Source organism: Mauremys reevesii, unplaced genomic scaffold, assembly GCF_016161935.1.
Source record: "Mauremys reevesii isolate NIE-2019 unplaced genomic scaffold, ASM1616193v1 Contig144, whole genome shotgun sequence".
Lineage (NCBI taxonomy): Eukaryota > Metazoa > Chordata > Testudines > Geoemydidae > Mauremys > Mauremys reevesii.
Window position 1 is genome coordinate 111,856 of NW_024100765.1, and position 12,778 is coordinate 124,633.

Sequence of the window (12,778 nt, forward strand, 5' to 3'; positions counted from 1 at the left end):
CACCTACAAAAGTCAGGTCAGGTTTGGGAATCTCCCTAACATCCTCAGCCGTGAAGACCGAAGCAAAGAATCCATTTAGTTTCTCATAATGACTTTATCATCTTTAGCGCTCCTTTTGTATTTTGATCGTCAAGGGGCCCCACTGGTTGTTTAGCTGGCTTCCTGCTTCTGATGTACTTAAAAACATTTTGTTATTACCTTTGGAGTTTTGACTAGCGTTCTTCAAACTCCTCTTTGGCTTTTCTTATTACACTCTTGCACTTAAGTTGGCAGTGTTTGTGCTCCTTTCTATTTGCCTCACTAGGATTTGACTTCCACTGTTTAAAGGAAGTCTTTTTATCTCTCACTGCTTCTTTTACATGGTTGTTAAGCCACAGTGGCTCTTTCTTAGTTCTTTTACTGTTTTTCTTAATTTGGGGTATACATTGAAGTTGGGCCTCTATTATGGTGTCTTTAAAAAGGGCCCACGCAACTTGCAGGGATTTCACTTTAGTCACTCTACCTTTTAACTTTTGTTTAACTAACCCCCTCATTTTTGTATAGTTCCCCCTTTTGAAATTAAATGCCACAGTATTGGGCTGTTGAGGTGTTCTTCCCACCACAGGGATGTTGAATGTTATTGTATTATGGTCACTATTTCCAAGCGGTCCTGCTATAGTTACCTCTTGGACCAGCGCCTGCGCTCCACTCAGGATTAAGTCTAGAGTTGCCTCTCCCCTTGTGGGTTCCCTTACCAGCTGCTCCAAGAAGCAGTCATTTAAAGTATCGAGAAATTTTATCTCTGCATTTCGTCCTGAAGTGAAATGTTCCCAGTCAATATGGGGATAATTGAAATCCCCCACTATTATTGGGTTCTTAATTTTGATAGCCTCTCTAATTTCCCTTAGCATTTCATCATCAGTATTACTGTCCTGGTCAAGTGGTCGATAATAGATCCCTAATGTTATATTTTTATTAGAGCATGAAATTTCTATCCATAGAGATTCTATGGAACATGTGGATTCGCTTAAGATTTTTACTTCATTTGAATCTACACTTTCTTTCACATATAGTGCCACTCCTCCCCCTGCACGACCTGTTCTGTCCTTCCGATATATTTTGTACCCGGAATGTACTTCACAATGTAACTAAATTAGCTTGTAGATGCTAATTCCCTTTCATGGCTTAATTGCCTTAATTATGTGTGCAAGGTGTTCAGTTAACCTTAAAATCAAAGATGTAAGACACTTCAGGAAATCAATCATTTCTACATTATCTTCAGCTTAACTATCTGTGTTATAATGGAAGATCAGCTAATTACCTTATGTGAATGAATGTAACTAGTTTACTGTGTATGCACAGGAAATAGAAGATTATCTTCAAAGCAAAGTACAACGGGCCATCTGCATTTGGGGAAGGTCCTTCTGTGACAATTTCTGTGAGGTAGGCTTGTCAGCCTGGTAAAATAGCTATAAAAGAGAAGGCTCGGGCCTGATCCTACCATCTCTAGTCTGCTTAAACGTTGAACAGGGACAGTGTAAGCCATAGGACAGAGATCTTCCAAATGATTATTTGGAAGAACCTGGAAAATGCCTGGAAAAACTAACAGACCTTACATCTAAGCTGCCTTTGGATTCTGATCTGTTGGGAAGATTCCAGAGAGACTTTTACAAACCAGCAGTTTATTCCATCACTGTTGTGATCCTGAACTAGGAACATTGAAAGTCACTTGTCTGGATATTGATCTTTTAACCATTTGTAACTCTCTTCTTTCTTTTAACAATAAATCTTAGATTTAGTTAATAAGGATTGGCTGACAGTGTGATATTTGGGAAAGACCTGAGATTCACATTGACCTGGGGATAAGCATCTGGTCCTTTATGATTAGTGAACCCCACATATGGCGAATCAGGTTTCCAGTAACCCCTCACTATATTAGACATAGAATGTCAGGGTTGGAAAGGACCTCAGGAGGTCATCTAGTCCAACCCCTGGCTCAAAGCAGGACCAATCCCCAGACAGATTTTTACTCAAGGATTGAATTTACAATCTTCGTTTAGCAGGCCAATGCTCAAACCCCTGAGCTATCCCTCCCCCCTCTTCCAAGACGTGGATGTTTACATGGGAGCCAAGGTCTGGAATGCCAAAGGGGACCATGTTTGGCATCTTGTTAACTAGGGTGGAAGCTCTTTTGTGGTTGACTTGGTGAATCTAATGATAGAATAAGCCATCAGCTTGGGGGTTGTCTCCCTCTACTTCTTGCAGTCTGCCCGCAGTGTGGTCACAGCAATGTTGTGTAACCCTCTCTCTTACGGAAGCAGAGGGATGTTAGTCACCTTGAGATCCCCCCAGCTGCTGTCCTGGAAGAGTTTTTCATGCATTTGTGTTGAGTGTCAGATCTGATGTAAGCAGGGAAGTCAGCTCAAGGAAGAGTACGGCTATACTCACTGTGCTATGAACTGTCTCTTGATAGGCAGTCAGCAGCTGGGTGCTGGCCTGCAAGGCCCTTTCTCTCTCCACTCCTTCCTGAACTGAACCATGTCCTTAGGAGCTGTTGGTAGAGCAGGGAATGGACAGAGTTAGTACTAGAAAATCCCTCCTAAAGTTCCTCTTAAACAGGTTTAATTGTCACTAAAATCCCTCTCCAAAGCATCTGACCTCCATGTAGCAAAGGAATTACACCTATATCTAAGGGGCTCTTCCATTAGACAAGTCCCAGGGACCAGATTCACCTCTGGTGTACTGTAGCTCAATTGAAGCCAAAGGAGTTACATGAGAGATGAATCTGGGCCCGTGTATGTGATGTCTGCTGTAGACTGTCTGATGGGAGCTGTCTAGCACATTGCATGCTGTTTGATGTCTGCTGCTGTGGTCTGTTTCCTGGGCAACTTCTCCCACATTGAGTGGCAAAATGACAGAGAAGCATTTCTTTCATTAATTTGAATAAGAGCAGAGAAGTCCCCCAAGCCGAGCTCCTTTTTTAACTTCACTTTTATACTGAAGGTGCATCAAACTCCCCACCCCTCAGCTCTTCACGATATTCTGTTCATGTCTGAGGAACAGGAAGTCTGCTCTGAATGAGTTTCCATGCACAGGGCTTAACTCAATATTCATGAATTCCTCTTAGAAGAAGTGATCAGTTTCAACTGGTTCTCTTGGATTTGGCTACTGCAGTGGTGATTTTCTTGCCGCTCCAAGTAGTGTCAGCGACACTGTAAGAACCTGGTCCCAATCCAGCCCTGGCATAAAATGGCACAGCTTCCGTGGATTTCAATGGGGCACATGCCCGCTTATCCCAGGAAGAATTTGGTACTTTCTCCCTAAAATTCACTCCGTTGTGGAAAATTCCTCCACAACTGAAGCTTGACCCCCTAAATCTCTGTCTCTTCCTGCTGTAACACAGAAACAATCTCCACCACGGTTCAATGGTCTACTCACATCAAACATTTCCTGGAACCAGTCTGCGGTTGGTGCTTCCTCCAGCAATGTCTCCATTAGCTTGCCAAGAGCTTCAAAGGACCTCACGTAGAGTGACTGAAACCAGAAGAGAAGGAGTGAGGCTCAGCACAGATCATTTGTGTGTGTGGGCCGGGGAAAGCTAACCATAACCTTGCCAGGGAGGCCATGTGTGACTGCCATCACCCAGTGCCTGCTGGGCAGAAATACAGTGGATGGTGCCAGAGGAGAATTGTCATCACGTACTTGTATATGCAGAGCATCCTCTGCTGTCTCGCCTTCCTCTTTCGTCATCTCCAAGGGAGGAAGGGGAAATAAACTGTTGAAGCACTGATCCAGGAGCTCACGGTTTTCCTCCATGGTCAGAGATGGTTTGAGCTTGCTGGCAGAGGAAAGATAGAGAGAAAAGTCATGCATTGGACTCAGTTCCACCTTCAAGTAAAAGCGGGTCCAATGACTAGAGATTGTCCCAATCTAGGACCCCAAATGCGAACAACCCTTCACTTTGCACCTCTCAAGTACTGGCTCATCTAGAAGTAAAGCTAAAATGTCAAGTCCCCCTTTTAGAGAAACCCACAAGCTTCCTTCCCCCTGCCAGCTAGTCAGACACCTGCCTCCCCATCTGAACTCTGCTCCATTGTACTGCATGCCCCACAACCGCGAATCTTGTGTCTTTGAGCACAAACCCCAAATGGACACATTCAAATCCTTAAGAACTAAAGTCCTGCTGGTGAGCAGCATGTGAGCCACAGGGCCACCCAGAGATTCAGGGGCCTGCGGTTTTTAGCGGAATTGCTGCGAAGACCCAGCACTTCAGCGCCGGGTCCCGGGGCGGAAGGACCCCCCTCCGCCAAAGTGCCGCCAAAGACCCGGAGGCGGAAGAAGCTCCGGGGCCTGGGCCCCGTGGGGAGTTTTCAGGGCCTCCGGGTGAAGGACCCGCTCCACGGGCCTGAAAAACTGTCGTGGGGCCCCTGCAGTCAGGGCCTGGGGCAAATTGCCGCACTTGCCCCCCGGGAGGCCCTGGTGAGCCAAACCCTGCAAGCATTAAACTGCTCCCTACCTGACACTCATGAATTAACAAATAAGAAGGCATCACAGTGCCAGGAAATATGGCAGAAAATAGCCTACCTCAGATGTCCAATGGCAAGAATTGCCTGGTAGCAAACTGCAGGTGCCAGAGAATCCAGTGGTTCCTGTTTAATGAAGTCCTGAAATGCATGAATAGAGACATCAAAAATGGGAAATGGATTTGAAAGGCAGAGAGGCCTTCCTCTCACAACCTGAAACAGGGCTATATGCCAGACCTGGAATAAACAGACACCGTGCCCAGCAGGCTCTCTGCCTCAGAAATGGACCGTAGGGCCATCTGCAGGCTATACAGAGGACAGAAAGAGAACTCACAAGACACAAGCCATTCCTTCCAGTTACAGCCCACAATATGTCAGCATCCCTGCCAAGCTCAGAGAGGACCCAGCATTATGGGTGCCGTGCAGGTAGCTCATGAGACTGCAGTAGTACAGTCACAGCCAATGGATAAAATATCATCTCCCTGGAAAACCGGTCTCATTACATTACAACAAACTCTCTTGTACTTCCAGTCCTCAAAGCTCTAATCACTCACCAGCATGTAGCCAAGGGCTCCAGTTTGTCTGAGAATCCGAACTCCTGGGAGTCTCTGGTCTCCAAGATGGCACGGCTAATCTCCATGACATTGTGGATGAAGGTTAATTTTAGGTTCATGTCCTAAATAATCCAGAAGGAGAAACAAGAGGATATGGATGAGAAACTGAGAGAAGAACCAGAGTCCAGACGATAAAGATCAGGAATTAAATCTAGCCTCAGGGAAGCAGAGAGGTGTCCCCAGACCCCAGAAGGTAGTGGACTCTGGCTCTGCACCCACCTCAGAAGAAGAGAAAACCAAGGTTCATCAAATAAATCCAGGTCCACTTACACCAGAGCAGCCAGGACTCCTGCTTGATGTAGCAAGGAAACCAAGCTCTGTGCAATCCTGAGATTCACATTGACCTAGGGATAAACAACTGGTCCTTTATGATCAGTGAACCCCACATATGGTGAATCGGGTTTCCAGGAACCCCTCACTATATTAGACATAGAATGTCAGGGTTGGAAAGGACCTCAGGAGGTCATCTAATCCAACCCCTGGCTCAAAGCAGGACCAATCCCCAGACAGATTTTTACCCCAGTTCCCTAAATGGCACCCTCAAGGATTGAACTTACAATCTTCGTTTAGCAGGCCAATGCTCAAACCCCTCAGTTATCCCTCCCCCCTCTTCCAAAGACGTGGATGTTTACATGGGAGCCAAGGTCTGGAATGCCAAAAGGGGACCGTGTTTGGCATCTTGTTAACTAGGGTGGAAGCTCTTTTGTGGTTGACTTGGTGAATCTAATGATAGAATAAGTCATCAGCTTGGGGGTTGTCTCCCTCTACTTCTTGCAGTCTGCCCGCAGTGTGGTCACAGCAATGTTGTGTAAACCTCTCTCTTACGGAAGTAGAGGGATGTTAGTCACCTTGAGATCCTAGCTGCTGTCCTGGAAGAATTTTTCATGCATTTGCGTTGAGTGTCAGATCTGATGTAAGCAGGGAAGTCAGCTCAAGGAAGAGTACGGCTATACTCACTGTGCTATGAACTGTCTCTAGATAGGCAGTCAGCAGCTGGGTGCTGGCCTGCAAGGCCCTTTCTCTCTCCCACTCCTTCCCTGAACTGAACCATGTCCTTAGGAGCTGTTGGTAGAGCAGGGGAAAGGACAGAGTTAGTACCAGAAAATCCCTCCTAAAAGTTCCTCTTAAACAGGTTTAATTGTCACTAAAATTCCTCTCCAACGCATCTGACCTCCATGTAGCAAAGGAATTACATGTCTAATGGAAGAGCCCCTTAGATATACAAGTCCCAGGGACCAGATTCACCTCTGGTGTACTGTAGCTCGATTGAAGCCAAAGGAGTTACATGAGAGATGAATCTGGGCCCGTGTATGTGATGTCTGCTGTAGACTGTCTGATGGGAGCTGTCTAGCACATTGCATGCTGTTTGATGTCTGCTGCTGTGGTCTGTTTCCTGGGCAACTTCTCCCACATTGAGTGGCAAAATGACAGAGAGGAGCATTTCTTTTTATTAATTTGAATAAGAGCAGAGAAGTCTCCCCAGCCGAGCTCCTTTTTTAACTTCACTTTTATACTGAAGGTGCATCAAACTCCCCACCCCTCAGCTCTTCACGATATTCTGTTCATGTCTGAGGAACAGGAAGTCTGCTCTGAATGAGTTTCCATACACAGGGCTTAACTCAATATTCATGAATTCCTCTTAGAAGAAGTGATCAGTTTCAACTGGTTCTCTTGGATTTGGCTACTGCAGTGGTGATTTTCTTGCCGCTCCATTACGTCAAAACGAAACAGTAAGAACCTTGTCCCAATCCAGCCCTGCCATAAAATCGCACAGCTTCTGTGGATTTCAATGGGGCACATGCCCGCTTATCCCAGGAAGAATTTGGTACTTTCTCCCTAAAATTCACTCCGTTGTGGAAAATTCCTCCACAACTGAAGCTTGACCCCCTAAATCTCTGTCTCTTCCTGCTGTAACACAAGAAACAATCTCCACCACGGTTCAATGGTCTACTCATCAAACATTTCCTGGAACCAGTCTGCGGTTGGTGCTTCCTCCAGCAATGTCTCCATTAGCTTGCCAAGAGCTTCAAGGACCTCACGTGAGTGACTGAAACCAGAAGAGAAGGAGTGAGGCTCAGCACAGATCATTTGTGTGTGTGGGCGGGAAAGCTAACCATAACCTTGCCAGGAGGCCATGTGTGACTGCCATCACCCAGTGCCTGCTGGGCAGAAATACAGTGGATGGTGCCAGAGGAGAATTGTCATCACGTACTTGTATATGCAGAGCATCCTCTGCTGTCTCGCCTTCCTCTTTCGTCATCTCCAAGGGAGGAAGGGGAAATAAACTTTTGAAGCACTGATCCAGGAGCTCACGGTTTTCCTCCATGGTCAGAGATGGTTTGAGCTTGCTGGCAGAAGAAAGATAGAGAGAAAAGTCATGCATTGGACTCAGTTCCACCTTCAAGTAAAAGAAACAGGTCCAATGACTAGAGATTGTCCCAATCTAGGACCCCAAATGCGAACAACCCTTCACTTTGCACCTCTCAAGTACTGGCTCATCTAGAAGTAAAGCTAAAACGTCAAGTCCCCTTTTTAGAGAAACCCACAAGCTTTCTTCCCCCTGCCAGCTAGTCAGACACCTGCCTCCCCATCTGAACTCTGCTCCATTGTACTGCATGCCCCACAACCTCCAATCTTGTGTCTTTCGAGCACAAACCCCCAAATGGACACATTCAAATCCTTAAGAACTAAAGTCCTGCTGTTGAGCAGCATGTGAGCCACAGGGCCACCCAGAGGATTCAGGGGGTCTGAGGTCTTTGGCGATGGGGAATTGCCGCCGAAGACCCAGTACTTCAGCGGTGGGTCCCGGGGCGGAAGGACCCCCCATCGCCAAATTGCCGCCAAAGACCCGGAGCGGAAGAAGCTCCGGGGGCCTGGGCCCCGTGGGAGTTTTCCAGGGCCTCCGGAGTGAAGGACCCCGCTCCACGGGCCCTGAAAAACTCTCGTGGGGGCCCCTGCAGGGCCCAGGGCCTGGGGCAAATTGCCGCACTTGCCCCCCCAGGAGGCCCTGGTGAGCCAAACCCTGCAAGCATTAAACTGCTGCCTACCTGACACTCATGAATTTACAAATAAGAAGGCATCACAGTGCCAGGAAATATGGCAGAAAATAGCCTACCTCAGATGTCCAATGGCAAGAATCGCCTGGTAGCGAACTGGAGATGCCAGAGAATCCAGTGGTTCCTGTTTAATGAAGTCCTGAAATGCATGAATAGAGACATCAAAAATGGGAAATGGATTTGAAAGGCAGAGAGGCCTACCTCTCACACCCTGAAACAGGGCCATATGCCAGACCTGGAATAAACAGACACCGTGCCCAGCAGGCTCTCTGCCTCAGAAATGGACCGTAGGGCCATCTGCAGGCTATACAGAGGACAGAAAGAGAACTCACAAGACACAAGCCATTCCTTCCAGTTACAGCCCACAATATGTCAGCATCCCTGCCAAGCTCAGAGGGGACCCAGCATCCTGGGTGCCGTGCAGTAGCTCATGAGACTGCAGTAGTACAGTCACAGCCAATGGATAAAATATCATCTCCCTGGAAAACCGGTCTCATTACATTACAACAAACTCTCTTGTACTTCAGTCCTCAAAGCTCCTAATCACTCACCAGCATGTAGCCAAGGAACTCCAGTTTGTACGAGAATTCGAACTCCAGAGAGTCTCTGGTCTCCAAGATGGCACGGCTAATCTCTATGACATTGTGGATGAGGGTTAATTTTAGGTTCATGTCCTACATAATCCAGAAGGAGAAAGAAGAGGATGTGGATGAGAAACTGAGAGAAGAACCAGAGTCCAGACGATAAAGATCAGAATTAAATCTAGCCTCAGGAAGGAGAGGTATCCCCAGACCCCAGAAGGTAGTGGACTCTGGCTCTGCACCCACCTCAGAAGAAGAGAAAACCCAGGTTCATCAAATAAATCCAGGTCCACTTACACCAGAGCAGCCAGGACTCCTGCTTGATGTAGCAAGGAAACCAAGCTCTGTGCAATTTAAACAAGCAACTTGTGTATAGAAAACGCAAAAGCTGACAGCAGATTATTTAGAATGTACCTTGTTCGCAACAGTGATGCCCAGCACCTGAAAAACAAAATGCAAAACAGCTATTAGCAATGTAGATAGTCCCACATAACACACAACCTCAAAACGTCCTGGCTGGTGACTATGGAGCAGAGAGAAATCACTATTGTTAAATCTTTAAAAGGCAGGAAAGGTATCCAGAGGGGATGTTTTCCAGAGGTCAATATCAGGGGCCATCCTCCGTAATATCTGCATTTGTGAACTACTGGAAGATCTGTTTGGTTCAACTGTTTTTGGCAATGCCTAAGTGAAAGTCTCAGTTAGACAAGGCAGAACTGAATGGCAAAGTGACATGGAAAGGTTGGACTGAGATGAGAGTCAGGACCAGCAGTCAGGCACCTGGGGAACAGAAATAACGCAGCACACACACAAACAAGACGACAGATAAGAGGTAAAGGAAGTAGTGAGTCAGAAACAGCGTGACAGTAAATTAACTAAATACAGGCTAGCACTAGACTCTCTTGGGTAGTAAAATAGAGCTAGATACATGTCCATATGAGGGGAGTAGAGTGTTACTCTGAATTGCCTGAGTGTCACTGCGTCTGAATTACTGTGTAGCTGGGGTCGACAGAATTTAGAAAGAATATAGAAAAACTAGAAAATACAAAGAAGAGCAACAAAATGATACAACATGTGACAGCTCACACTCCGTCCATTACAGTTTTAAATTTGAGTTATGTGACACTTATCACATAAAAGCTCTTACCTGACCACTGGCTCTGTAATGGAGAAGGATGTTCCCTGTGATGTCTGCCTCTACTCGGGAGAGAAGCTGGTCTTTTGGAGCATGGACAGCCACGCTGCTGTAGGCCAGCATCAGGGTGCTGCGAGTCTTGCCTCTTCTCCCATGGTGGTGGTCCTAGACAATCAGAAAGTTCTTCTGATTCCTTTTGCTTTGGAATTCTGATCTGCTGCTGACCGAGGAATTCCTCACAGCAGCAATAGCAGCTTGCACTTGCAAAGCTCTTTTCAGCCAAAGATTTCAAACCACTTGCAAAAAGTATTTAAGCAATATAATAACTGTGAGGTGTGGAGATATTAGTATCTCCATCATTCCCACTAGGTAACTCTGACACAGAGAACTTAAAATGCTGAACCTACAGCAGTGAAGTACACGGGAGCTTAGTCATTGACACTGGTAGGTACAAGATCAGGCGCTAAATATCTTGCCTAAGGCTGCACAGTGAGTAAGTGGCAGAGCCAGCAGTGGAAGCCCAGAGGCCTAGTCTCCTGCTCTAGCCTCTAGATCAGTGGTTTCAACCAGGGCTACTTGTGTACCTGAGGTCTGCAGAGGTCTTCCAGGGGGTTTATCAACTCATCTAGCTATTTGCCCAGTTTTACAGCAGACTACAAAGAATGCAAGTACAATATTTATATTCCAGTTGATTTATTTTATAATTATATGGTAAAAATGAGAAAATAAGCAATTTTCAGTAATAATGTGCTATGACACTTTAATAATTTTATGCCTGATTTTGTAAGCAAGTAGTTTTTAAGTGAGGTGAAATTTGGGGACAAATCAGACTCCTGAAAGCAGTACACTAATCTGGACAGGTTGAGAACCACTGCTCTAAATCACAGGTTCCATAATTGTCATCCATAGACCACTGGTGGTCTACCTAAAGCAGATTGGTTGTACATGTTGCTTGCAACACCTCCTCATTTCAGCCACTAACTTGGATTAAAAAAACGCTAAAAATACCTTAAATGCTTTTCCATGCAAGCCACTGAGGTAGTTCCACACATTGTGCATGGGAGCGCTCAAGCCATGAGACATCAGATGATAAAAATCATTTGAGAGAACCGCAGCTCAGAGTGTGCTCCTCTCTGCTTAACTGCAGGCGTCCACGAGAACGACACACTGGGGGACAATGCGAGCTGAGCAGAACTGACACTACCCCGGGGCTGCTGCCCCTGCTTTAGAGGGAGAGGAAGTTGGAGAGAAGCCCCTGGCTCCTTTACCTTCAGGCGGCTGATGAACCCAGGAATCGTAACCTTGCTCATTGCAGCCCCAAACTCTTGAAGTGCGTTCAGGGTGAGGTCCAAGTGGCTCTCAGCAGAGAATGTGAAGATGGAAATGACTCCCTGTCACCCAAGAAAAATACTGGTTAGGATCTAACCCACGAGTCCCTTCCTTTCAGCTGAAGCGGTGTAAAGCGCCAGTCAGGCGTCAGACCCATGGGCAGCGGGGGCTGAGTGAAACAGCAATTAAGAGGATATGAAGCGAAATGGCATCTGTCCCAGGCCAGCTCAGAGCTGAGCCCCACAGGAAGCATTCAGGGGTTACTTGGTAAAGTGGGGAGAGGAACAGAGTCCTCACCTGTCTCTCAGGGGCTTCCATATAATCTGTTGCTGTCAAAAATTTATGAAGCTGCGATTTAACGTGGACCAGGTCCTGACCAGAGCTGCTAAGGACGTTCCTAGCGCCTTATACAGGAAACTCTGAAAGAAAGAGACGGCACTGAGATACCAGTAACAGAACATGCTAGCCAGTACAGAGCCAGCTCAGCAACACTCAGGAAAGAACAAGATAGCCAAGTCCAAAGCACCCATACTGCAGAAACATCCCATCATCTAAGCCCAGCCAGAGAACCAACAATGCAGCACAGACAAGCAGCCTGTCCAAGCAAATATTGGAAGGGCAGAAGGGCAAGAGAGCAGGGAACAAGTAAAACAAATTTTATATGCAGAATAAAATAAGGTAATGAAGCCTTGAGAGAAGCCTTATGCAGCCCCCAATCAGAATTTCAAGGGAAATTAACTAGAAACTAAGCCTTAACAGAGAACAAACCTTCTCATGGGAGGCTGGTATAGCTGGCCATCCTGCTGGTTCAACTCAAGGCTTATCTGGCTGTTCAGGCACTGTCGCCTATCATCGCAGAGATGTTCTTAGAACTGAGTGTAAAAGAAGAGTTATAGCAGATGGTTAATTGCAAGAATTTGGGGTTGTTGTGGGGTTTGTTTATTTGTTCAGTGTTTTTTTCTTCCTTGTTCTCTCTTGTAAACTTTCCAATATTCAGGTGTCATGGGAAGGTTACTTCCTATTGAGAACTATAAACATCGACAACCCAGACTTCCTCTGCTGTTGTTCTTTAACCTTTGTCTGATGATTCTTCTCAGTCCCCAAACCCAGATGAACAGTGAATTGAGAATGAGATGGAGCCAAGAAATCAGGAGGAGGACCATTGAGGAGTGATTTTATAGTGGATGGAGGATGGGCCTAGTAAACTTTGAACAAAGGGCCCTGGACTACGAAGGACCAGGAACCTTCTCTCAAGTGCTATGAACCCTTTATGCCACCTCCCAAGGGTCCCCAGGGTTTGTGAGGTACCTCACTACCACCTGCCCTTGCATGAGGAAGACTTCTCTGTTCTCTACCAGCCACAGGAAATACAAGCACCCTCTTCTCACCCCATTCAGGTTCCACTATCCTCCTACAGATAAAGCAATCGGCACAGTCCAGTCAGCATGAGCCCTCTCTGTGGTCCCACAACATCCAGCCCCTGTTCCACTGGACACTCCACAGGAATTCATAAGCCTGTTTGCACACCACCTTACCAGTTTCACCTCAGCGTCACGCTCCA

The 12,778-nt window shown here is 46.5% G+C and overlaps 1 long non-coding RNA gene across 1 annotated transcript; it reads right to left on the bottom strand.

Moving 5' to 3' along the window:
• Positions 1 to 10,013: 10,013 nt before the first annotated feature.
• Positions 10,014 to 11,583, bottom strand: LOC120393088. The gene is made up of 3 exons (XR_005591901.1): positions 11,515 to 11,583; positions 11,157 to 11,279; positions 10,014 to 10,053 (listed from the first exon to the last, which is right to left on the bottom strand). It is a non-coding gene; the product is annotated as an uncharacterized LOC120393088 (long non-coding RNA).
• Between the last annotated feature and the right edge of the window lie 1,195 nt (positions 11,584 to 12,778).